Genomic DNA, 25,027 nt, shown 5'->3' on the forward strand with positions numbered 1-25,027 from the left:
GAAGAGGCGACAGCATCCGACGCAGAAACCCCAAGACTCTGGTATTTGGGCAGACTGAGGGCTACCTGCAGGCAGATAACCCAAGTATGATGACTGCAACAGTGAATACACTCTAACATCTACATTTATTGTAAGTGTACTCAACTGTACTTTTCCTGTACCAGTTTAGACATTGCTCACTATTAACTGTTTCTCCCCTGCTGATACACCAAGTTACAGAGGTACTTGCCATCTTTTAGCTTCCATATGTGTCATTTCTGTGAGAGTGAGATAAAGCAAACGGGGAAAAAGACAAAATGCATTTTTTGGGGGGTGGGATGATTTGAGAGGTATTAATGCAATACTGTATTTATTTAAATTATTTAATTGCTTAATAAAAAATGTAGGGTAAAAATCCTTGCAGTTTTCTATTTTTGTATTTTTTGTTCAAAACTTCTGCAGTATTTACTATTAAGCACTTGTAAATAGGCATGTATGGTTTATTCGTTTTCCTTCAGATACATTTATATATATATAGATATATATATAAATATAAATACGCACACAAACATCATGTATACTGCTGGTAGAGATAGGTACTCTTTCGATCTGTCTTGAAAGAGGGGCTTTTGGCTCATTGGAATTAACTGAATAACAAATGTAAATAAATAACTATATACGCCATTCCACAAAACTACTTTTTTCACTATTGGACAATTTAAGTGTGCTTAAAAATGGAAATAAAATGAATGTTTTTTTTTTTTTTTTTTTTTTTGCTAGCAAGCCATACAAGACGGAGAAAACATTTTGATGATTTTACATATTCCTGCAACAGTATTTTTCAACCTTTTTGTAGCCAAAATATTTGATACAAATGAGTAAACTGTGTGGCATGTGACTAACACTGAAAGTGGAATTGCAGGATTTATTAGAATTGTGTACAGCTGCTTCCTTTTCTGATGTGGTAAACATTACGAATTTATGCTTTAAAATGATTAATTAGTTTGGAATACAAAATGAGTAGAGTGTAACAATATGTGATAGTTGTAAGGTATGCACATATCTTTTCAATAAGTAAAGTATTGCTAAGATTTCTATAGAGTGCTTTGGGCTACAGTCACTGAGTTACATACAAGCTGACACATTCATTTCTGAAAATGTTATGAAAAAGGAGTGCTGTCCTAATGGAGGATATTGGAAAGGCTACTTTTGGGGGGGAGTTCTGAAACTGTAAACTCATGAGCATCAAAGCCATGGACAAGGTCAACGGAGTTCACGTATAATGAAAGGAAGTAGCTCTGCTATTTAAGATGTACTGAATCTGCACAAATGTTTTTCTGTGTTTTGCATTATGAGGAATTGGTGTTCAGTGGTACATGAAACAAAATAAGAGCAGGATTTGTTCCTTTACTTCAAAAAAAATGAAGCTGTTGTCGTGTGAAAATTGTTAAAATGCAAATGGATTCCTCAGTTTTATTGCAGGTCTTCAGCTTCTGTTGAGTGACTGGTATAGGGCCAAAGAAGAAAGACTGGCAGCATGGAGAAGCTGAATGCACACATATACACATTCTGTCATCCTCTGTAGGCAGTGACAGTGTACAGCTTTTTTTTTTTTTGATATATTTCAGCCTTTGTGATGATGAAAGCGTCTGTCAGTGAATATGCTCAGAGTAGCTCGACAAAGACATCCTATAGAAGTTGTGCTTTACTGGAGTACTAGAACAGCTCCAGTACAATCAGTAGTCTGTCTGCATTGAACATGTAAACACCAGTATTCAGTGTACTCTCTTTCATGGATTTGGGTTGAGGAGGAGTCAGTTTATATATATATATTTATATATGTATGTGCTTTGGAACAGAGAAAATAGCATTGTAGTCAAAATTGTCATTCTTCACATGGATGTTTGTTTTTGAGTCAGGAGGGTTACAAAAAATGATTTAACAGTTTTGCATATCACAATACTAATCAGAACTAAAAATACAACACATTTGGACATATCTTTGTTTAAGGGATTTAAAGACGCTAGAAAATAAATACATGTCTTATAGCACTAAGCAGTAAATGAGGTTAATGCAGCCACCTACACTTACTGTATCTAACCTCTACTGTACTGTGCTTTATGTTATTCATAGAGTGTGCATCTGTTCAGATAGACTGACAGATTAGATGCACCTGACGTATGGAACCACATGTGCCAATATATGTTCATGTGCATGTTTGTAGCTGTGCGGGAGCACTGAATTTGGATGACACCAGCTTTGGCAGACATCTATTAAGTTGAAAAAATTTGGTTGACTAAGGAGATGGTTGAAAAGTGGAAGTGATCACACAATTCTCAGGGTTGGGGAATATGCCCTTTCTTCAGTGTTGTGTGAACTCTGATATATGGATAAGTAGGGGATGTGTAAGGAACACAGGGTCTTGACCCTTTGAAAAAAAACATGATTTTGTTGGTCTCCTTTAAGTTTAATTTTGCACGCACTGTGGTTACTGCTTGGTGCTTACACAGTATGCACAGCAGCATGTCAGCGTTTGCATTGTCAATATTTTTGTCTTCACTGTTTTGACTCTTGATATTTGGATGTTTTGACTGTATTCAGTACACCCATATACATGCAAACATACAATCATCTATCCATGCATAGTGACGTACTGCTCCACCAGGCCATTGGGGTAGACATTTTAAATTAGTGGAGTGCCTGCACATGTTCATTCCTGCACTTGTGCACATAAAGTTTAAGTCATTGGCTTGTCTTTATGTGGTCTGGGTGGGTGATTTAGTTCAGCAGGTGGTGAACATGGGATTTTAAAGAGGTGATATTTGGGAGTAGGAGTGTGCACTGGTATTGAGGATATGAAAGAAGGAATTAATATCATTTGAAGGGAATATCCCTTTGTGTTTCAGATGTGCTTTAAAGAAAGAGAATAAATACAGTAAATGAGTGCAGAAGGGAAGAATCAACCTCATGTGATACATGACATTGGCCACAAAGTGTGAAGCCAGGTGTCACAGAGTCTGGTGCTAATCTTCACTGAACTACACCTTTCAAATGGATCTTAAATGTGCGTCTGTGTGTTGTTAAAAATATTGTGAGATGTAAATGTAGCAAAGTAAGTGGAGTACAGATAGCAAGTTGCTGTAAAGTTTTACTGAAGGCTGGCACCACTCCACATCACATGACTTGATACCATTTTACCTGCAACGTCTCTTGAAGGTGTATTAACCTTTTCTCATACTTCTACATGTAGCATCTCCTTTTATTAAAGATGCATTAAAAAACTATGCATCAAAATGATTTGCATTTACTTATCTTTAAATACTATATTACTTGTATTAATGTGACTTGTGATATACTTACAAAGAATAAAACCGTCACACATTGTGACACATAAATGTGTACACCCCTGATGGCGGATTGATTTTTTTAATTGAGTTCACTCTTTCTGAAACATTTCCAGTCATTTGCTATTTTAACCCAGTTACTTGTCTAGTCATTTCAGTTCAGATCAACAACATCTCGTGTAGGTGGAGAGTGAGGTGCTTGATTCTTATGGCAGATGCAGAACTAAGTGTTTGTGATAAGGAAATTCATAAACATTTTGAGAGTCCTGAGTTGTCACTGAAATGTCTGCATGCAACTGCATGTTTGGTAGTTTTGTCTTACATGTTACTAAGATCACATGGGCTTGTATCACAATTACTTAAGCATAACAGCTCAAGTGTAACTTGTTTGTGTCACTAAGTCCACTCACGTAGGAGTGAGATGCCAATGGTCATATGTAGCTGCTTTGCTGATGGTTAATTTCATCCTTCTGAAGAAAGAGCAAGGCATTCTCTACAGTCACCATGAGTGATTTATCTGTCACTTTGAGGTACAATGTAAGCTAGTACTAGATGAGGACTTGCCTGCTGCAAAATATGCTTATTTTTCGAATCTGAGTCCATCATGTAAGTTACAGCATACATGAGCTCCAGTGATATGAGCATTCTTTGCTAAAACTTTTGCCATCCAGACTTGATTGTTTCAAGGTCTTGTTTTTGCAAATACCTCCTGTTTCTGCAGTAAATCTGCGCAGATGCACTGTGCATGGAGTACAGTCCAGCAGAATCAGAGTATCTTATCACAGTAGCTTGAGATGAAACTTTTGACCAAAACTGGCTTTTCCATCTCTGCATAATTTAAAATAGAGATTCTTAGGTAATTTATCCTAGAAATGTTTCAGTTTTTGCTGTCTTTCCTAAAACAGTGATATTTACATTTGCTAGCTTTTCATACCAGTAGAGATAAAGACATGAGCAGTTTTGACTTAAGACACTGATCCATGTGTATTTGCACTGCTGATCTTCCTGGATCTTAATGGAGTTTTTCTGTTTTTGAGAAGTGCAAGTAATACACTGACATTCCCGCATGTTTATGTTTTTCTTCAAATTATTTTTCACAGATAGGACCATCCTGTGAGCCTGTCAGTTTGACTGATGTTTGACATTATATGACTAAATTCCCATTTTTGACAATCATGAAACTCTAGAATGGCAAACTTTGGACTGTTGCTCGATACAACTACATTTGGTGTAACATTCATAGAAGAGAGAAATTTTAAGACCGTGAATACTTACTGACTATTAGCATCTCATAAACGTATTCCGTCGGGGAGTTTTGTGCTGCACTTAGACCTTGATGACAAGCGCCAACTTGCAAGGTTGCCGATTGTGTCGCATCATAATACTTGAGCGCCGGCACTGTAGTTACTAGACTGTTTAAGTGCCTCAAACTTCTTCTTCTTGTTCTACTTGCCTTCTTTGCTAATACTGTGATGACCATGCATGAGAGACTCTGGCAGTAGGTTTCTGCAAATTCCCAATAACTTAAACCTTAACATTTGACTGGAGACCATTTTCATTCAACGTGCCCATATGTTTGAGATGTTGCGCGCATTTGGCTTTAATGGGATTTAAATCTTGGCACCCTTGTCTGTCCAACAGCCTTATCAGGCACGTCATGCTCCTAGGATCTCAGATTAGGATATCATCTTTTACATTAGGTTCTAGAGTTGGTGCGGGGCTAATATGTACCCTTATAATGACTCAACAGCGTACTGAAAGTGCATAGTTTTGAGATGGGCTAATCCAACCCAATCTACAAAAGTCTCCTCATTTGAACAAGCACTGAAAAGAGTCTAGCTTTAACATTGTGATTGCTGTATTCGTAATAGTTTGAAGCAGCAGTACTCAATTTGGATTCATTTAACATTTTCAAGATCATTACATGTCCCAACTTTGTCTTGCTTCACACAGCTGTTACCATGCTGTTTACCCAGTGTTGATTCTGCCTGACTAAACTATCACTGCTTCCACATATTTCAGCTTTTGATTTATCCTAGCTGTACTCTTCTAGGAAAATGACTCGCAGCAACTGCCTTATGCAGTTGTCTTTGTTGACGTTCAGCTTGTGGATTTCAAAACCTTCAACCATGTCTGTGTTCTGCAGAGCACACTGCACTCCATGGGTAACGCTTCTGAAATTGTAGTGAAGTACTAATCACACATATTGTATTACATTTTGTTGACATAGCAGGTTGTTCACTAGAACTGAACTTCCCATTTGGTATCAGACTGTCTTTGCGGTGTAGTAATCTCATATTTATCAACCATGATGACTGCCTTTCCTGCTGTTTTCAAGACCCTCATGCATATTGATAATTCATACCTCTCATCTGTCCAGATTTTCGCCACATATTTTTAGTCTGGTCCTCATAAAATTTGCATTTTGAAATTTGACAAAAAAGACAAGTATTTGGGATTCAGAGTTCATATCCTTTAGAAAATGTGTGCTAACACAACACCTTTAATTCTGGCAACTTTCTAAGTTTATAAGGGCAATATTTAAAATTTGCCCTTATTTGTGGGACTTTGTCCACCTGTTTTTTAGCTTTGTATTCTTTATTTTTACATGTGCAATCCAACCACGCGACTAAAAAGTTTGAATTTATGCTTAGAATGTAAGAGTAACATGCATACAGACAAGCATTTTGCTGTAACAGATTAGAATTTTAAACACGCATTCTGCTGTTATTTCACATTGTCATATTATGCTACAATTTGTTTCTTTTTTTAATTGCAGTTATCTCCCTCTTCCTCTCTAAAAGTAAACATGTTAAATACCTTGGTGGCTTTGTAACTTGTAGCAATAAATGCTGTTTATTTTATTTTTCCATGCACATCCACTCACAGTAACAGATAGTTGAAAACACTGAATCTATAATTTACACTTGTTATGGAGGGGTTTTATATTAGAACATTACCCCACCAGATGCGCAGTAGCAGGGACCGCCCAAACCCCGCACAGCACTTTGCTCATGAGGTTTATTTTGAAAAGTGCTTTGAATAAACATGGGAAACCCATTCTCAGAAAGACGAGTATGCTAAATGTTGTTATTTCAATACAAAGCCTTTTCTCCCTTATTTGCTGGTACCAGGATTTCCAATTTGCAATTCTTTAAAGGGGAGGGGTGCGAACACATAGTATGCTGCACATATAAAAACTACACAGACGTAAAATTCCTACTCTGTAAAGGTGCGGGTGGTGACCTTTCTGGGAGGTCTTTTTTATTGTATTTATTGTTTGTATTTATTGTCCCACTGCCTTAGAATATTGTTTGTTGTTTTATCTCCAGAAAAATGTTTAAAGAAAGGTGTGGGGGGGGTGCAGCGGGGCTTGCCCCCCTGCAAAAGCAATTACTGCAGAACATTATACCAAAGAAAGCTGGGGGGATCCACGGGTTATGGGTCCGGAGTGCAAAACGGGAACTTGTGGGTACTGCGTACATACTGCCCTTCTGACCCACTTCTTACCCTACAACACAGTAATGTGGTTAAGACGAAGTACAAAGTGACAAAGCAAGTCAGACACCCAGGACATGTGGTGGTTTAGACGGTGCACTTACAAGTATAGAAAATAAGGATAACTTTATTTAATCTCTGTTTTACATATTGTATACTAAAAGCTGTGGTAACTCTAAAGATAACATAAAAAAGCATGAAGCCTGGGTTACAAATATTTACCGAGACACTGTATAATCTGCATGGCATGTCACTTAGCCCTGTCTATCATGTAGGCCCCACCCATTCATGCACGAAGATCGCGGTGGGGTAATGTTCTAATACAAAGCCCATGGAGGCTCCCCTGCAGCTCCTAACATTGGTGGTTGTCATCTTAAGGCAACTACAGAAGAAATTACGCAAAAATGAGTTGGTGCTTCAGTGGCGCATGAAATAAAATAAGAAAGTAAGAGCAAGGTTTGTGCTTCTACTTTGCAAAAAATGAAGTTTTTATGTGAAATTGTTGGAAATGCAAATAGATTCCTAGTTTTCAATTTCAGTTGAGTGACTGATAAGGGCCCCAATAGAAAGACTGGGGCAGCATGAGAAACTGAATGCACACACTCCTTCTGTCAACCTCTGTATGCAGTGACTCTGCAAAAGCATGCACTGTGCCCAAACATACCTCTCAGCTGTCCAGATTTTCACAGAATCTCCAGATTTTTGCCTCATATTTCTGATCTGTTCCTCACAAAATTTGTGGTTTTCTGGCAAATCCGTGATAATTGAAGTCGGTAAATAATAACAGGAGTTTGAGTTTTAGGCTTCTTATCCTTCAGAAAATACATGCCAACACAAATCCTGTTATTCTAGAAATTTCTAAGTTTATGAGATCAATATCTGCATCCTGTCACTGTTTCTGAGCTTTGTCCAGATTTCTTGTATTAAGAGTTTGAGAGGTATGTGCCCAAAACATCACAGCTAGTTGCAGAAATACAGCTTGCAGTGTCAAAATAAAGTTCTGACAGTGTTATATCTGTATAGTGAGTTTAGGAATATGCATTGTCATGATAGTCAAAGTACAATGTACACAACTACAGAGCTGCTTCCTAGTTCAAAACCTTACTGAAGACTGATGACACCCCAGTCACATGACTCATTTCCCTAAAAGCCATAGCTTTGTTTAAAGGTGTGTAACCTATTTATGTATTTCTGTAGGCAGCATAATGTTCTAAAATGAGTCCTTCTAAATGTATCTTGTAAATGCTGTTAATGAAAATTCATATTGTTTTCAGTTAACTGATTAGTACATATCAGTGCAGAGCTGATTAGTAGCTTCATGTTATTAGTATTAATTGTTTTAAAATTGTGACTGGCATTTTCTGATTGCATGGCAACAGAAACAGTATGTAAAAGTAGATGTTTATAAACTGCACTATTATTCACAGAAGCTGTATATACCTTACAGTGAGTCAGTCCATTAATTATGAAGGGGGAAAGGACTAGTCTACCAGCTTTTTTTCATAATTATCTCAATCATTCTATATTAGTTAATATCTTAGAGTTTCTGTTTCGTCTATATGTTGAAATGTGTTTGATTTAGTATATATTTCATCTATTTTCCTGTTATTAGTATTTGCTTGTTTGAATTTCATTTTTTTAAATGCTTTTTAGCATTATAACAAAAGTGGATCTAAGTACTGTGGAATTTTTCTCCCAGAGTCCCCCCAGGACTCGGCTAGTAAACAAAATTAAATTAAGTAAAAAAAAAAAAACAATACTTTGTATTGCAGCTGTGTTGTAGGTAATCTGCAGGAGACGAGAGATGTCAGGAAAGCAGATATTTTATATAAATTAAAGAGTGACTCCTCGTTGTTGTAAAATATCAGATTTATAGTATAAATGTTAATTTTGTTTCTTGCTTGTTTGCAAACTCCTCTTTGGATACTAGATATACAGATTCAGTAATTTGTTGCCAGTGTGTTCTATGCGAGTTCACACAATTGCTACCTTTGCACTGAAGTCCCAGGTGTAGCACACATTAACAAAATAACAGCTGACAGAAGTACTGGACTGATTTTGCCTGCAAATGCCTCAGAGTCATAGTCATGATAGCAATTTAAGCACACTAAATGCTTTTTTGGGGGCGGGGAGTTCAAAACAGCATTGTGGGTGCTAACAGATATGTAAGATCTGTGATCCAATAAGATAGTCAGAAAAGAAGTGTGAATCAAACCTGCAAACATTCTGGGACAGCAAGTGAAACAGCAATGCATGTGATTTTTTACAGAAGTGGCAACTAAATATGGAAGTTTGTAGTGCAGGTAATAGATGGATCTTTTCTTTCCTAGAGTCATTAAAAGTATACTAGATGCTCCTTGCTGACTGCAGATTTGTTTATGATTTCACAATAAGTGACCATGAAAGGCATGTAGTAACAAAAGGCAGTATGAATTTGGGAAGATAACAACATGCCCTTTTTGCTGTTGGATACTGTTGCCAGCCGGGGGTGTATGGTGGTGTACTATGTTGCAGTCTCTGAGGCATCCCACTTCTGGGCAGGCATTAGTACACTAAAGTTTCACACATTAGTACAACAGAGGTGGTCTGATGACCATGCGGAGCCTAGTTTTCTTCATTTAAAATGTGCTGGTTTCAGGAATGTTACTTCTATTATCTCAGACCCCCCTCCACCCCGAATTTCATTTGTCCACAAGATACATTAGGCATATTTGCAGACATTTTTGGAGCAAATGTTACAAAAAAAAAAAAAAACAAAATCATTGATTTGGGAATAACTTCCTTAGCATGTACACCAAACGGGTCTATATTATAATCGTGAAAGTAAAAGTCATCAACACATAAATGTCGAAGTCCGAAAACAGCTAAGTACTAAAAAAGCAAAAATGACAACGTCGAACGTATTCCCGGAAGCAACAGCGCCATACAGGTAAGGTAAACCTGACGGAACAAACCTAATGCAAAACACTTTTTAAAACATTTTTGCAGAGGGGGCAAGCCCCCCTGCACCCCCCACACCCCCCCTACTTAAATATACCAACTCCGAGACCACACTACAGCAGCGAAAAGGATTTATTTCCTCATCCCCACGATCACCCTGCTGGCCAAAAAAAGGACGTTCGGCATTCTGATTTCACTATTTTTGTACTTCGCTCATTTAGGACTTTGACATTTATGTGTCGATCAACTTGTATTCGCAAAAGTAAGCTTTCGTGAGTCTAACATAGACCCCACCAAACTGTACTGTTTTTGATTCAAAAAGTATATAAACGCATATATTTTTTTCTCTTATTAGTAAGGATGACCCTTGAACATTTTCTAGGACTTGCAGCTTAAGTTGTGATGTCGTTCAAGGCTGAATCTTCCACAGCTTACTAACACTGGTATACAGGCTACATTTTTCATGTTAACTGTAGCAGAACAGAATGTCTGAATTAGGTCTTATAGGTGAAACACCTTGCCTTAAATTGAACATATTCAGATAAGTAGCACAGAAAGAAATTTTTAAGCAAGAATTCTGCTAAAGATGAAACTTGTTTAACTATCCATTTATCTATCTGAAGCCATTCTTATCATTTTATTGGTTGCACCAAATGGAAAAAACGAGCAGTTAAGAGAAAGTAAGTCAGACAAAGCCTATAGTCGTCACAAAACAAAATAAGTAGCTATTTCACCATCCAGAGCATGACCACAAATGAAGGCCACTGTTCGTTTCATTTGTTACCGAACTGTTCACCTCACTATTTTCTAATAAAATATGTGTTACAAATACGCAACATTAATTATATGACTAGGTCACGGCTGAAACTCTGCTCACGTGCTCCAGTCCAACTACCTTTAAGTAAAGTTCAAAACAAAGCCATATGCAACAAGAGCAAGCATCAGATTTTCCAGACATGAGCCAGTCCAGTATTTTGTGCACTGCTGCTCAAAGGCTGTTCTTGTTTTCTCTCATTTTATTACATCTTCAATGTAAGAGAAAGTAACATTTGACAAAGGAAAGGTGATATTCACATTTAATTGCCTCCAAAATACATCAAAATTGCTCCTGAAGCAGTTACAGTCCCTGTGTCTGTATCAATTAGCTGCTCTGTCAAAGAAATCTATGCTCCCCAACATTGGAAAGAATGTTACGTCATACCTCTCCACAAAGAGAAGGTTCCTCTACTGAGTTTTACAACATTTGTCTCATCACAGTTCCATGACACATCCTCTCTCCAACCCAGCATGGCTTCAGACCTCATCATAGTCCTACTACCACCCTTCTCAATTTTACCAACTTAGTAAACCACCACAGAAATTCAAATCCGGTATCTGCATTCTTCCTCAACTTGTCCAAGGCTTTTGATACCGTCTGCCTCAAAAAAAAAAATCTTCTGCATAAACTTTACCTATTAGATCTCACCAGTACTCCCCCTTTCTTGTTCCACAGTTACCTGAGAAAAAGGCAGCAGGCAGTAAGATGGAAGAATGAGCATTCCTCCTAATATCCTTAAGAGCTCCCCAAGGATCAATGCTAGGCCCACAACTCTTCAACTTTTCCATAAATGATCTACACATTGCCTCCCTGCATTCCTCTTTAGTCCACTATGCTGAGGATTCAGCACTAATTTTCTCTGCTAAGAGCCTTAACTACACACCAACAAGTAACCCAACAACCTTTGACTTCTCTTGAAACTTAGCTTGATAAGTCTCAACTCCTGCTAAATCCCCCCCCCCCAAAAAAAAATCTAAACTCATGTTATTTACTTCTAAGCAGTCTAATGCCCCAAAACATAACTTCTATATTACTTTCAAAAATAACACACAAATAAAAATAGTAACACACAAAAAAATTACTAGGATTCCTCATAGATCAAATGAAATTTGATCACCACATAGCTCAAGTCAGAAACTGATACAGAGCCAAATTCCTGTGTAACACAGCCTGGGCTACCTGCCATTGCTACAGGTTATCTGCTTACAACCTTCTCCACTGTTTATTGGCTTAACTTCATGAACTTCAAATTACAACAGTGTTATAGTAATATAGTTAAAATTGCCACAGATATCATGTATAAAACCAACCAGTGTTAATCCCTGAAATACTTAAATTGTCTAAAACATGCCGTCTCATATGGCCAGCTGCAGGTAGTGTACAAGGTATTCTACAAACCTGAACAGTGCCTAGTTTTGCAGACCTGAAACTTCCCTACTCACCAACAGAACTTCAAGGTTGACTGATAAAATACTTTTGAGTTCAACCAGAATCCAAGAACAAGGCTGGTAATTCACTATATTCTAACTTAATTACTAAACAAAATGGAACTCTCTTCCCTCCTCCGTAAGAGAAATTGGAAACTTCAGTACTTTTAAATGAGAAGTTAAGCTAAACCTAAAACAGACTTGGCTCTGCACCTGTGTCACCCCTGGCTTATCACCTGATTCTCATTGTCAGCATTACATTAATGTGAACAATTCATCTCATTATTAATTCTATGTGAAAATAGTGTGCTAGTGATCCTTACCTGTATCTGTCTACTTTAAGCATATATTGTAGCTTTAAAATCTTTCAAACTTGTGTTGTTATTCTTGTGTCATTATTAGCTTTTCCCCCCAGCCTCCACTGAAATGGGTTTCATGGCCAGCTGGGCTATCCCAGTCAATAAATGACTATGTAAATAAATAAATAAAGTAAATAAGTGGTCTGAAAGGCAGTCTATTACCATGGTACTGAATGAATTAATTCATACTTGTGTAAGCTGTAGCATTTTGCTTGGGAGTGGGGACTATCTAGTCACTTCCCAGCTTCATAGGTTACAGAGAAATTAGAAATTTACATTAAGAAAACTGCCATTTGATAAGGTCTTCTGATAACACCTGTAACTGTTGTCAATAATTTTGAGGGGAGAAGTGGATGGAGTAATTTATAATGATTCATTTTAATTTTCCTTTACAGTAAAATCATTTTTAAGGCATATAGTTAATTTCGGACCTTATGAAAACAGGGTAGTTTTGGTAACTTATGATCAAATGTTGCATTTAATTATTTGTTATGTTATATTAACTGAGTTATTCAAACTGGAATCACTCCATTTAAAGTGGTGACCCAGATATATTACTATTTCTTCACTGGGTATACTGACCCTTTTTAGCCACGGCAGCGAAAAATACACTAAGATCTAACTAATCGGCTATATCATATACAGAATAAATAAATGTTAAAACTTAGTACATAATGATAAGCTTCAATGCAGATGGCTAAGATTAAGAATATCCAGAGTTCATTGAGAAAAGAGGAAAGACAAAGAAAACACACACCAGGATATACATGAAATATAGTGCAATCATACATATAATACATAAACAAATATTGCTATATGATTTATAAATTAACACTATTAAAGTGCCATAGTATGAGGCTGAGAACAGTTTCTTTTATCTGTGATGTGGGGTAGTAAGTAACCTCTAACCATTGTTGTGCTAGCAGTTTCAGATAGAAGAGATGTTCTTTAAGTGCATCTTTGAAGTTTTTAATGGTTTCTTGTTTTTTTTGATGTCAATAGGCTGGAGGTTCTGAATAACAAGTTTCAGTGTAGAGAAGGCGCTCTTACTTATGGGAGTTTTAAATGGAGGGCGTACCAAAGAGAAGTTGTTCTTCTGTGTACTTGAGTTCATAAGGGTGGTCCAGTAGTAGCAGTGTCACTCAGAAGGGGCAGAGACTGTTCTTTAGAACCTTGTAAATTAGAGTGCTTAGAAGAAAAGTGGCCTGATGACACATGGAAAGCCATTTGGAACTTTGTAGGACATTACAGTGGTACATCTTGAATCTGGTGATAGAATTAATCTCCAGATTTTGTTGTCCGCGGTCTATATTCTCTGAGTACTGTGGGCTGAATGTAGAATAAGAAAAGGAAAGCCGTATTCCAGTTTGGGTATTAAAATAACTGACAATGACCCCACCACCTATGGGTAAGAGGAGGTGACTTGAGCAAGGATATTTATTAGTTACAAAGTCTGTGTGTGTGATAAAGAAGAGGGTAGAGTCAAATAAAAGGCTTAGGTACTTCTGTTCATTGATATCAGGTATATGTGTGAAGAGAACAGGAGGATTGTTGGTAATTTCTTGGTTGAGGCGAAGACTATGACAGTAGTTTTCTTAGGGGTAAGTAGTAGCTCGTTACATGTAGACCAGGTGTGCACTTGAGTAAGCTGCCCAGTAACTTGGTGTGAAGTCAGAGTGACTTGAACTGGATTGCATGAGCAGTGTGTCATTTGCATATGTTAATGTAAGACTAGATAGTTCTAGGGACGAGATCATTGACAAGATGGGAGAAGAGTAGAGGACCAGGCATAGAACCTTGTAGTACACCTGTGTTAAATGTTCCAGCAGTAGAGGGTGAAACATTATTATGGACTTGGAAGGTTCCGTCATTCATATAGTTGCAAAACCAGCAAACAGTGTTATCTCCTAAGTTGAGTCTTTTGAATGTATTGAGAAGATGGCTATGGTTGACCATTTCAAAAGCCCTTGTCATGTCAACAGGAGAGACCTGCAGTAGTAAGTCTTCCATTCAGGTTGCAATAAATGGTTTTAGTGGCCATTATCGAGATGGTGAAGGTACTGAAGGTACTGCAAAAACAATGCTGTGCATTACATAACAGGTCATAGCAGTTCATGTGTTTAAGTAATTGTTTGTATAAAAGTTTTTTCAAATATTTTGATAATGGGGCATATATTACAAAGTCTTAAATCCTTCAATCTCTTAGGAGAAGAAAAAAGATTCATCAGTATGGTGTTCAGAAAGGACACCTATAATAATAATTTCCTTCATTTTGAGAATGGTCATCCTTTATTCCCGAAGCTGAACTTGGTCAGAGGACAAATTATACCCCTCAGTAGATTAATTTCAGACAATGAAATTTTCATTTGTGAGGCAAACAAACTCATTTTTATGTTTGTCCAGAGTGGGTATCCATATGAAAAACTGAGGGAAATTTTCAAGCAGATATTATTGGTTAGGATGGAAAAGTTCCCACCAATTTTAACTAATGGGTTTATAACTAACAACAACAGTGGGAAAGTAAAAGAAATGGACTGTGCCTATTAGTAGTGATTGCTATAGTATCAAGCAGGTAATTTCCAACAACTGGAAAGCTATTTTGGGAAACCGAGACTTAGCTAGAGTACTAGGGGACCATTCACACTTCATTTATAAAAAGGTTGCAAGTGTAAAGTCCATTTTAGAAATAGGAGAATACAAAACTCTTAGAGGAGCCACTGGCACTTACCCATGTTATAACTGCAAACAATGCAGGTTTATTGAGTCATCAAAAATATATTTTTTACACACATTAATAAAATGGTGGTCAGCAAAGGCAGATACAACTGCAAAAGTATGGGCGTAGTATATTTGGCAACCTGCTCCACCTGTCATAATTTATATGTAGGGAAAACAACCAGAGCCCTTGATAAAAGGATTTATGAATATCGTTTGGCTATTAAAAATAAAGATACTAATAATGCTTTAGCCAAACATGCTTTGGAGTGTTCTAACTTCAAGAAATTTGTATTTTTTGTGTTGGATGAAATAGATTTTACTCCATTTGTCACATAATTTAATAATGCCCTGGAAAACAAGGAGCTTAGATGGCAAGTTTTCCTTAGGGCAGATTACATTTCTGGTCTAAACGAGACCTTAAATTTTAAGTGTCTTTTAAATAACAGACTATATTATTAAATAGTTTATTTGACAAGTATTGTTATAGTAGGCACACATTTGTATGTGCTACATGCTTTTTGTATACATGTCAAGTGTTATATTTCACATTTGATATTTTTGCCTTTAAGAAAATGGTATGGATTAATGGACATTTGATTAGTTTATTTATTTATCAAATTTTGTATTTAAACTGGACTAATTGATTTACTGGTCAGTTCTGAAGAAGTTCGTTGTGATTAAAACGAAAGAAAGTGCTTAACTTTTTATCTGTGTGGACAGTCATCATTTTGAATTTTTTTCACGGTTTTGTTTTGTAGCTGCTTGTTTGAATGCTAGTGACACAGTGCATGAAGGGGGAGGGAGATTAAATATGTGAGTACGAAGTTTAGCAGTTTTCTGCAGCTGCAAGATTTGGGAGGATAGGAAGAAGTTTGCTGGATTTGGATCCTGGATTGCTAAGTTTGAATAGTAGGAACGTAGTCTGTTTTACTGAAATTTCACAGAATGGAAAGATAAGACGTTAGAGGGTATAAATCAGGGGTGAATGTTCTTTATTGGCTGGTGCGTAAATTGTTGGAAAGGCTTCAGTTTTGTTAGTGATAGTGGACTGCAGAAAGTGAGCTCAGTCATTAGCAAAGGTAGAGTGGGTCAATCTTACTACTTCATTTTTGGTAGTTGAAAAGTTAATATCCCTCTTAAGTGCTTTATTTCTTTTCAGAACAGATTGAGTCGATTCCTGTTCGCTTCCTGCTTCTAAGGAACAGGACGTTTGCAGTATTTGTAGTAATTCTTGATTCTTTCCTTAGACTCATAAAAATTGAAGGTAGCTCTGTATTGTGAGTGATCCTTTTCCAGCTTCTCCTTGCACAATCTCTGTTTTTACTTTTGTTTCTAATATCTACTGTAAGTCATGGGCAACTCAGTGGTCCAAGCCTCCTTTTTAAGGGGGTACAGCGCATCATGAATCATAGTTAGTTTTGATTTGAAAAGGTTGACAGTATGGTGCAGTCAGTCATGGCATATGGGGTGGTGGGGGGACCAATCTGTAATAGTGAGTGGGGTGTTTATATTTAGTAACTTATTATTAGGTGACGTATATTTATTTAATTATTTGATGTTTTCTTCGTATGTTCTGAATGACTAAATGGATTTAATGGTTGAGCGGTCATTTAGCACTGACGGGTATTTCTGTATGAAAGCACCTATTTTGTATGTTGGTTACTAAGGTGGAACTTGTATTACACAATATCTAGATAATATTCTTATGCTTACCAAAAATAAACAGGTTATTTGTATATATTTAGTTCAAGTCTGCTTATTCAGCAGCTAGAAGCCATTAAACAACAGTTCACAGTCTGAAAGCTAACAACCTAACTATTGTGAGGTAAAAGACATGGTAGGCCTCTGGCCTGAGAATTCAGCATCTAGTTCTAATTAATAGATAATTAGTATGTTGTTTTCCCGGTTAGGGGTCGCCACAGCGAAACTCCGGACCACTAATGATTGGCAGTAGATTTTTTTTTCGGGTACCGAGGTGCCAGCTCAACGTCCAACTTTCAACAAAGGCACCCCATTCTACGCATGTCTTTCAAACACCACTCGACTGTGGGGAGGCCATGCAGACTCCACACAGAAGGCGTTCCAGCCGAGAATCGAACTGGAGAACCTCTTGCTGTGAGGCAACAATGCTACCGCTGCACCACCGCGGCTTATTTAATAGATAATTAGTATAGTACCTGCATATTGTACCTTGTGTCTGTGACGAATGTGAGAGTAAAGGTATGTATGTGTGAGTTTCAGATTGCAATAGTGTACCACCACAGAATGTGGAGATTAACTTTTACCATTGGGAACCACCGTAGATCTGTTCTGTAAGAGTTTCAGAACTGGCAAAACCCCAGCAGCGAGGCACTGGTTCCATTTTATAATGGACAGCCCAGCTGAAGGCTGTGTTTACAGCTTTGGTATATGGTTAAAACCATTATTGAACTGTTATAGATGTATTCCCATTGGAGAATCTTAGCTCACTGGCTGCAGAGTACCAAATCAATACGTGACACATTGGTAAGGTAGCTGTAATAAAACATCACATAATGGTTTTGACTTTACAGTGATTTTAGATAAGACACACAAACTGAACCCTAAGTACTATGTTGCAAATCGTCTTTCTAAGGTATCTAACTATATTCTTGTGAGGACAGAGCTACAGTGTGAAGGTTAGGGTGGCTAGATAAGACACACACAAACTGAACCCTAAGTACTATGTTGCAAATAGTCTGTAAGGTATCTAACTATATTATTGTAAGGACAGCACTACAGTGTGAAGGTTAGGGTGGCAGCACAGACTAATCACACCTTAGTCTGGTGTCACCTGTAAGACAGCATCTGGCTCTATATACTGCTGTACATTAAGTTCTGGTCAATGGAGAAACCTGGACAATGATTTGATGACAGTTTTAACAAACAGGGCCTGTCCACTGATATGAAGTTTGACTTTGAAGTGTGGCCGTAACTTTTTAGGTTTAAGCAGCTTTCCTCTAGGGAGAAGCTATAAGCAGAGGTTGTCCAATCCATTCTTGGAGTCCTTCTGCGGATTGAAGTAAACTAGCATAACAGACAAGTACATGGAACCATAGGACGTTACTAGGCTATTAGCTCCAAGGCCCTTACAAGCATAGCCAAGAGTTTAGCCCATGAATTGTCTACTTACTGTATTAAATCCAGTAGTCCAAAATACTTTCACATCCTGTTTACAGACAGTGAGTAAACAGTGTCCCAAATCCAGAGCCCTGTGGGGATTCTCATGGTGGAGATTTTGGTATTAAATACATTGCCTAAATAAACTGTTGCATCCTTTTAACCAGATAGTCAGGAATTCAGATTAGGCTTGCCATCATTTTCGATGGCTAGCCTGGAGAAGAGCAAGGGATACTGAATAATGTCCAGCACCTTTGGGGCTTCATGATACAGAGCTACCAGACATATCCTGTTGTTTGTACGGGTTAGTTTGGTAATGCTGACAAGGAACATGCTCCCACCTTGGCCTGGCCTTAGTCAGTATTGAGTATTCAGCAGCTAGATGTACTGTGACAGGCAATGGGAGGCCTCTAAACACTTTGCTTTCTGCATGACCCCAGCCAAAGGGCTGAGGAGGATAACAGTCCTTTCTCACTGGGGCTTCTTCCTTTCTGTACAGAAACAACTATTCTTGTATTCCATCAAACCAAGATTGATCAGCACTCTGATGAGCTGCTGGCTGGATGCACTTTGGAATATCAACCACCACTCCTCCGAAAAATAGATGCAATCTATTTTTGGATGCACTTTGGAGAAAGAACCTGTGTGATTTAGGACTCTGGTAGCTCCTGAACAAGTACTGCAGTGCTGATAAGGAGGAGTCTGTGGTCATTACCAGAACTTGTATGAGTGTCTGGAGTGGGCTTTGACCTCTGTCAGGAAAGGGATGGCACTTAGGACTGGGATATAGATGGAGAGGGAAGAGACTGTGTATTCCTGCTGCCACCCAGATGGAAAGGGGAACAATGATAACTGTCAGGGTGGGGAATGCTGAAGGGGATCATTTCACTGACTTCAGGGTTGTGGGAGGCTGGGAGATCTGATCACTAGCATGATACATGTGGCAGCGAGGGATCAGATCATTGCCAGGATGCAAAATGATCATAGTGGGCTCCAAAAGTTGGAGCATCCCAGCATTACTTTTGGAATGCAACAGCTACAATGGAACAGACAGTTCACTGAAAACAGTGGCTTTTGCAAAATCGTAGTGGATTAGTAATTCTGTGGTGTCCGAGCAAAGTGAGGATCTTTAGTTAGGATTCTCCATTCTGGCTCTTGTGCCCAGTAAAAGCATGAAGCAAGTGACTCATAACTGTCACAAGGCTTTCCTAGATCCATTCCATGATGCCTACCTAGCCATAGTTAATTGGATTTTGATTACTAACGACCTCCTTTCCAATACTCAGCATGGTTTCCAACCAAACCATAGCACCACCACTGCCTTACTCTCCTTTACGAACACTATCCTTTAGCATAAAAACAATGGCTATCTCTCCTCTGCTACTTTCCTAGACCTATCTAAAGTATTTGACATGGTCCCACACAAACAACTTATCTCTGTCCTCAATAACCTATCCTTCTCACAATCAGTCACCAACTGGTTTCAGAGTTACCTGTCTGACCGCCAACAATTCATTGTATGGCAGAATGACATATCTCCCCAACTACCTGTCTCCATAGGGGTTCCCCAAGGATCTGTCCTTGGACCCCTACTCTTCTCTGTTTTCACCAGTAATGTAGCCTCTGCCACCAAACATGGCACACTCATACAATACGCAGATGACTCGACCATCATCTACTCAGCCCAGTCCCTACCCAAACTGCCAAAAGTCACGCAGGAAGCCTTTTCCTCTGTTGAAACTTGGTTATCCGATGCCCAATTAATACTCAACCCAAACAAAACTAAACTACTCATCTTCCAACCCACCAAACATACTCAAAACAACTCTCACTTTAACATCACAGCAAAAGACAACACCACTATATACCCAACTGAACACACCAAATTGCTAGGAGTGGAAATAGACAATAAACTAAAATTTGACATTCACATATCCATGACCATAAAAAAAGTCCACAAAAAACTAGGAGCATTATACAGAAATAAGCATCTTCTCACCAAAGCAGCAAAGATTTCAATAGCAAATTCCCACCTTATCTCCACCCTACTTTATGCCTCTCCAATATATACCAACCTAAGGCAATGCGATCTAAACAAGCTAGAGAACCTGCTACAACAAAATCGCCAAATTCGCCACAGGGGCATCCTACCGTAGTTACCACTGTCTCTCACTTGCTGAACTGGGCTGGCTTGAACTCCCTCACCTCCTTCAATGGTATCAACTCTCACTCGCCCACAAACTAGTAAACCATCCACTAAATGTCCCATCCCTATCGCACCACCAGACCACTAAGATCCAGCAACATAAATCACTTGCAGATCACTAAAGCCAATAACTCTGCTGGTGAAGCACTATTCTCTTGCACCATAGCCAAATTATGGAACTCCCTCCCACCCACAATTATCTGCATACCATCATGCACCCACTTCAAAACTTTACTAAAAGCGCACCTAAAAACATGCTGGCTATGCCCTTGCAACTCCCACTCTAATATCATCCACCCCATCCAACCACTACCTTTCTTTCCACTCCACTAAATACCTTGATTATAGCAAGCTCAGATGCTCATAAACCTAGTACTTATTATACAGCAGGAACTTCTTATTTTAACATTTGTTAATGTCTGTTATGTACTTCACAGATAAAGATTCTAGTTGTCTACTGATGTACTATGTTCTTCATCTGTAAATGTGTTGTAATTGCTATGTAAATTGTTAATCGCTGTGTAATCCAATGTAACTACTGTCTGTTTATTTTAACTGTGGAGCTTTTCTCCCCGGGCCTCCGCTGAAAATGGACCTACGTCCAGTCGGACAGCCCCAGTCAGCAAATATAAATAAATAAATAAATTATACAAGAATATATATATATATATATATATATATATATATATATATATATATGTATATATATATATATATATATATAACTTTTAACAGTTACAGCCTCAGTACTGGTTCAGAAACCCCTTTAGCACTGTGACTACATTATTCTTTGCAACTGTTTATATAGTAATATGAACAACAGCTTTATTACAGCTTAAATACTTATAGAACTGCAAGACTAGTATCCATAACATTCTTCTGTACAAACTTAAAAAGATGAACTTTGATGACAGCACAATTTCTTGGTTTCAGAATTACCTCAAAGATGCAGCCTTTCAAATGTATAGGAACAGTAATTTCTGAGATACAGGTGCAGTAAACATTGGTGCCCCTCAATGCTCAGCTCAGTAATTATTTGGCTCTCTACTTTTCTCCTTATTTATTAATGACACTGTCCGTGACCTCCCAAATCTTGGTATCATAATGTATTCAGATGACATTCTACTACCTGACACTAGCAAAACATGTCATTCTCTTCAAACTAATGTACAGCACAAGTTTACCTCCCTGTGTAATATGCTCCACCACCTTTAATCTCTCCTCCGATCGTTCACCTGCTTGGGAAAAGTGCAGTGTGTCACTCCTCCAGCTCTCACTCATTCCTACACCACAACTGCCGGGGCACATAACCTACTTCTGGCCCTAACCACACTTCTGCTTTGGTGGTCTTCCTCTGATCTCACATCTAATGCCCTTCTTTGTGTAGCTTTCTACTCCACCGCTATCTTAACATTCTCCGTCATTATTGAATAAGCTCTGCTCGGGCACTTCCATATTCCAGTTCCTCAGTTCTGTGATACCAGCAGTATCCACCTTCCCATCCTGCATTACTGCTTCCAACTCCCCCCAGTTACCTGCCCAGACTCTGCCATTGAAGATTAAAATTACAAAGCCACACTCATTTGTGCTTCTGGCTATGTTTTGCAACTTTTTTTTGCCTTCCATCTACTGCCTAAAGACCTGCCCCCTTCTGGCTTAGTTTAAAGGTTTGGTCATTGGGATGTACCTTGCAGCCCAGCATTAAGCACAGTTGTCCCTTCTGGGTTAAGATGGAGCCTATCTTTTCCAAAGAGTCTTTTTACCACCCTTTCCCCCATCCTTCTAGGAGCCCCACAGCTTTTGTTCTTTTTCTGTTACCACAGACAGTCATTACACTCCTTTATCCTGTCTTCCCACAGCGTGCTACCTCCAGCCCCCCTCCATCTTTGTGCCACTTCCTTGGCCCAGCTTGCTACCACCTTAGCTGTGTCCTCTGACATTTGTACACATTTTTTCCCACACACAACAATGTAGTTTATTGACTGTGAGGGAGATGATCATCATATACAGGACAGAGAGGGAGACGTTGTTATAAATCAATAAATTCAGTATTTTTCTTGGCTGTACAGCCCAATATACATTATTATGCATCTTGTGGTGATTCTATGAGGTATTTTTTGGAGCTGTGACTTGTACAGTTGAACATATGCACAAATCCATTATCTTTTTACATCTGTCTTGTGTATATGATTAGATATTTTTATGTGCCATATATTAAATTTGAAGCTGCAGAAATCGTGCATGTGTAATGGCCTTTCAAATCTTGTGGAAAAGCATACTCCACTATGATTCTACTGTTGTTTACCATAATATTAAAATAATTCTTCAATCATGACCAAATATAGAATTGTGAATACAAATTTTGCCAAAAGAAAAAACAATTAAAATTGTGTTTTTGTAGAGAGGCAAGCCTGCATGAATCCCACCGTGTAGTTAGCCATTCGTAGTTTCCCCCTACAAGGCTGTTCTGTATCAGAAAAAGGGAGTATTACTTTAAGTGAAATCCATATTTGTAATTCTGCACTTGGTTGTAAATGTAACAATGTTTCAAACTTCAGGGAACTCAAAGTGAGCTGTCCAATATAAGCTGCTTTCCACAAATATATCTAAAGTAGTGTAACATTTCCTTACCATGTATTTGATTTTTATTTTATTGTGTTTGTTAACCAGGCATGTTGTCTGGCCTGAAGACATTTGTAGCACTGAGATAGAAGTATAGAATGTTATGTATTACAATAAGGTTTTGAAGATAAGTACCTAGTCTATGACACAGAGGGATTAAGCCCTCTGGTGGCCCAGACATCCTTATGACGCAGCTTAATCTGTGTTCATATAGCTGGACAACCACTGAGTGGGCTGGACAGGGAGGTTGGAAGTGAGTGGCTAACACATGCTTGCCCTTCTTGGGGAGGAAGAGAGAGCAGTCAGGCTGAATGTACTGGACACACTAACTGTGGGGTGACATCTCACAGGAGACAACTTGTAGGCCCTTGCTACGCTGGCAGGGTGCTGCTTCACCAGAGAGGCGTGAATTACTAACATGCCTACCTCTAAGGAGCACCAGTTACTGTGCAGACAGGCCACTGGCAAGGACAGGGGTTACGGAAATTCATAGGTTCAATGGAGTGGCCCTGCCACCTGACTGTCAACTCCTATTGGTGTGAATCAGTGAGCTAATAAGAGAATCAAGATGCGGGAAAATGGACACAAGGGCTCTTGTCTCATCCAGGAATGTCTCAGTGTTACACAAGGGAGGAACAAATGAGCCAGTAGGGCACAGGTGGGGGAGCCAAGGTATGAACTGCAGCAAGTTAAGTTTCAGTGCAATTCCATACAGTTTAAATGATCTAAAAGTGGTACACGTTTTATAGTAACTTCAGTTCACATCAACCACAAATTCTGAAAGCATCTGATATGTATAGATATGTTAAAGGAAATTGGTGATAATCTGTATGTGTAGATTTGAATTTTTTGAGAAGTTAATACATAGAAGAGGAAAGAGAGGCTGGCTATATTATTAACAGCTGTCTTACGAATATGTATGTTTACTCAAATGTGATGGTCACAACACAGAGTTGATGTGTGGGCTGTTATGTAGTGTCATTAGAAAAGGTGGTCTAAAGGATTTTTAGCCATTTTTAAAGCATGAACAAGGTGATTATTGTTTGAGGTTTAATAACAGTTGAGATGTAGAAAGATTGTTGGTTTGTTGTGGAATGGAGTTCAGATAGCTGAAGCTGTTTTAACAAAAGGCTTGTTCATTAGAGAAAAGTGAGGAAGGAAGCTTTTTTAGGAGTGCTTTTGTAGTGGAATGTGCTGTTTGTGCGGATCTGTACAGAATGTGGTAGCTTGTTTGTGTGGATATGTACAGAATGTGGTAGCTTGTTTGTGTGGATATGTACAGAATGTGGTAGCTTGTTTGTGTGGATATGTACAGAATGTGGTAGCTTGTTTGTGTGGATATGTACAGAATGTGGTAGCTTGTTTGTGTGGATATGTACAGAATGTGGTAGCTTGTTTGTGTGGATATGTACAGAATGTGGTAGCTTGTTTGTGTGGATATGTACAGAATGTGGTAGCTTGTTTGTGTGGATATGTACAGAATATGGTAGCTGGCCTTCAGTTCTACAGCAACTGCATCTCCATGCTGGCAAGAAAATGTAATCGTCCCTCACACACTTTGCTATTTTAACTAGCAGATTTACTGAATTAGCATTTTTCAGTTACACTCCCACAGGGCAACTTGAGTTAAAGTTATCCCTGTCAGTCTGTGACCTCATAGTTGTGTGCAGATTTCCACTAGTGATTACCACAGCAAGGGATGTGCAGCTTTGGATAATTGAGCAAGAGCAACATACATTAGCAAGGCCTTGGCTGAAGAACTTAATTTCCTATCCAGATTCATACGATATCGGTATTTTTTATATAAGCAGAATGGGGTGGGAGGCATCAACATATTTAACTGGATCCTGCTGTATCTCGTTTCATTGTGACACTCAGCTGTCTTACTGCTTGTATTCTCATTCTGTAATCACTCCCTTCCCTAAGGTTAACAGATGAATTTCAGAATCCGTCCGTTACTTTGGCTGCAACTGCAACTC

At 38.4% G+C, this 25,027-nt stretch overlaps 1 protein-coding gene across 3 annotated transcripts in view; it reads left to right on the top strand.

The window, feature by feature from the left end:
• RBMS2 (RNA binding motif single stranded interacting protein 2) overlaps positions 1-25,027 on the top strand; it is a 1,165,202-nt gene that overhangs the window by 109,529 nt on the left and 1,030,646 nt on the right. The gene's annotated exons all lie outside the window — the stretch shown is intronic.

Source organism: Protopterus annectens, chromosome 9.part0, assembly GCF_019279795.1.
Source record: "Protopterus annectens isolate FY-2018-M chromosome 9.part0, PAN1.0, whole genome shotgun sequence".
Classification (NCBI taxonomy): Eukaryota; Metazoa; Chordata; order Ceratodontiformes; family Protopteridae; genus Protopterus; species Protopterus annectens.